A 3,671-nucleotide genomic window follows, 5' to 3' on the forward strand; every position below is an offset into this window, starting at 1 on the left:
CCTGACGGCCCGCCACTGGTTTTGGGTGTCCTGAAGTCATCATATTTTTAAAATACTGGTTTTTCCCATTAAATCACGGGTCCCAACCTTCGGGGCGCGAACCAGAACCGATACAGTACCGCGACACGTAGCGCATCGGTACCCAAACCCGGTATCCTAACCCGAAACTGGACAAGATGCTGTTCCGCATGAACCAGTACCGGGTAAAGGTTAGGGTACCGGAATAGGGTTAAGGTACCAGTACTGAACACGTCCTGAGAACTAGTGCGCATCTGGTACCGCATCCGGAGGGTTGTGGACCATGATTTTACGAACAGACAGCACGCCAAAAAAACTATGAATTGGGGACAGCAAAAACCTCAAAAAGATGGACAGAGAGACGGACGGACGGACAACTTTATTAATCCCCAAGGGCTAATTAGTTAAAACAGCTCTTCAGCAAGAACAGATGAAAACTTGACAGTAAAAAGCAAGACAAAATAACACAAAACAGTGCATAAAACAGTAAATAAAATAGTTAGCATAAAAATTAATTAATTAAATGGTAACTATGAGACAGGTTCTACCCTAAGGTCGAGTGTAGGCCCTCTGAGGGATAAAAGATGTTGTGTACCTGTTTAATTTCCTTAACCAAACGTCAATATGTGACGAGTTGGGGATGAGAATGTGTTGGTGAAGTAGGTGAGACACAGGCACATGGTACAGATTTTTAATGTTTTCACTCCTCCCAAATCCTGGACACAGCGCCACAGCCCCATGTGTTATGTTCATGTGAGGAGTCCAGGGGTGAGTCTGAATTCCTTACCACTCATTAAATAGTCCACTATATAGAGCGTTCACCATTTTTAGTGCTGTCCGAATCTACAATTAAAAAATTGAGTGCTAGAAATCTCTCAGAAGTCTTTGCGAAAAACCAGTGTGAAACAATGCTCACTAAATCAGTGGATATAGACCACAATGCATTGCAGTTGTAGAATTTTTGAGAAAAAAAATGTTTAAATGTAATTTTTTAACAACAATCCACATTTTTATCATCAGAACACAGTGGAGTCACAAATAGACATCTTATAATGTTCGTTTTGATGCGATTTCTGGGTTCAGATACATCCTTCCAGATACTTGCACATCACTTGCACACTCTGAGTGTGCAGAATTTCCATGCAGTTAGTAAGGAGGTGTCAGCACTCCCACCTTTGACTAGGCTGTGACACAAGGACACTGTAAAACACCATCACTACAATGTAATAAGACATTATGCTTACAAATACTTCCTAATACACTTATCACATTCATGATAATGGTACGCTCCATTTCCATCACGTCCCTTAAGGTGGCCACAAGGAAACTGAAACATACACTTGAACCTATATAGATGTATGAGACTTCACTTTTCATCAGATGGGAGAAGAAGTAGAATGACAGGAAAAATAACTGGAATTATTAATTTTTTTTAAATTGACCAAACTGACATATTTGAGTCATCAATGTACCTCATACCTGTATATTTATTTATTGTTGACAATTTGTCAGTTTCTTGCTCTCCCTTTCTGTCCATTGTTCTTTGCTCTCTCTCTCTTTCTCAGGTGCATACATTTATGGGCGGGGCTTACCAATCCACCTGATACCCATCAGAAAAAAAGAAGCAGGTGAAAATGGGCGGAGCTAAATGCATTGATTTGTTAATGAAAAAAGGGGGAAAGGAAACCAAAGAAATTTGACGTTTTATCAAAGGAGAGGACAGAAATTCCTCCTAAGAAGTCATTTTTTATGTGGAGCAGTGGTTGTTGCCATGGAAAAGTTGAATCTATCTACAGCACCATAATAAAATCAAAATAAACAAAGAACAAAACACAGATTTGTAATTTTCTGGCAATCAAATCAGCCTCATGGTGCTCTTGAAATTCAAATTCTTCATTTCCCTGCCCTATTTTAGAAAAACGTGTTCATAGTACAATGTGTAAATTGTTTTGTTTAGCCTTTGATAAGTTTGGAACAGAAGCTCCATAATCTCCATTTCTAAGTCTCCTCTTTGCTCTGCTGTTCTGAAAACAGCAAATGTTTATGGTGCAGCAAAAGGTTTCAGAGAAAAGCCTTGTGTGAGAGTTATTGCTCAAGGTTAGGCTTTGCTGTCTTTAATTATTCATATACTCTTCCTGACAAACATTAATCAGGCCAAAGAGCTCTTGAAGGAAAAAGTCAGATTACTAAAAATGTTCTTGAAACATTTTTGTTCAAATCAGGGAGTTCAGAGCTTATTCAGAAAGACTTTGCTCAATGGGTCACCCTTCTCATCTTTGTGTCAGAGCGAACACTTCTCACCTCCGAAGGGTTTTCAATTGATCCTCTCACAAAGTGATTGAATGAAGCTCTGCTTGCTGCTGGGCACGGCCTCACATAATCAGCCCGTTTCATCAGGACAAGAGACGGTCTCTGCTGCGATGAAGCCCCCGTCAGGCCAGGAGTGACTGAACATTCAGGTGTGTGTTACAATGGCAGACTGCACTGTCTAAAAGGTGATAAAGCAAAATCTTTAACATAGTGTAACTTTTCAGCCGTTAAAACGATCAACCTCATTCCAGTAGATTCTGAAGGAGAAAAGCGGCTCGCTTTTCTCCTTCAGAATCTACTGGAATGAGGTTGATCGTGTTAAGAGTTTAAAAGTTACAGTGAATCCAAAAATAAAAACACTGGAGCTCTGGTGTTAAAGGGTAAACCAGACTTTAGAGCCTAAATTTACTCCAGCTGTATATTTTTTTTATTGTAAAATCCTTCTCAGTGGTCTTTTAATTATGACAATACAGGTTTTAACCCAAATCCAAAACCCTTTGTTGACATATTTTCTGAAATGTTCTGAAATGTATTAGAAAAAGAAAGGAAGAAGTTCCTGTTTTCCTTCGAGCTAATCTAATAGTGTTTGTATGGGGTTCCATTTGTAAATCTGTGACGTAAAATTTTGACATCAAAGTTTTTGGATATTTAGCACGTTTTAGAAGAAAAAAAACAGGTCTCGTTTTTCAAATGCACATTTTCACCCTTTAAAATAATGTATTTATAAATGTTACATTTATCAGCTAAATATTTAGTTAGCAGGTTAAATATTTACTTTTAAGACAAGCATTTATTTAAAAAAATATATACATTTAGCTTAAAAACGAAATATTCAATTCTATGTGATTAAATATTTTGTTTCCAAATTAAACATCATATCTCGTCTAAATATGCATTTTTCAAACTAAATATTTAAGTTTTGTAGCTAAATATTTAGCTAATAAATTTTACATTTATTAACTAAATATTTAGTTAGCAAGCTAAATATTTAATTTTAAACTAAGAATTCATAAAAAAAACTATACATTTAGCTTACAAACTAAAAAAAATATTAAATATTTTGATTGCAAATCAAACATTTATATTTAATTTAAATGTGCATTTTTCAAACTAAATATTTCAGTTTTGTAACAAAATATTTAGTTTAAAACTAAATATTTAGCTAGCAAGCTAAACATTTAGTTTTAAACTAAACATTTTAAAAAAACTTTTAGCTTACAAACTAAATATTTAATTTGATAAAATTAAATATTTAGTCTAAATATGTATTTTTGTAACTAAATATTTAAGTTTTGTAACTAAATATTTAGTTAATAAATGTTACATTTATAAACTAAATATTT

Source organism: Oryzias melastigma, linkage group LG6, assembly GCF_002922805.2.
Source record: "Oryzias melastigma strain HK-1 linkage group LG6, ASM292280v2, whole genome shotgun sequence".
NCBI classification, from domain to species: Eukaryota; Metazoa; Chordata; class Actinopteri; order Beloniformes; family Adrianichthyidae; genus Oryzias; species Oryzias melastigma.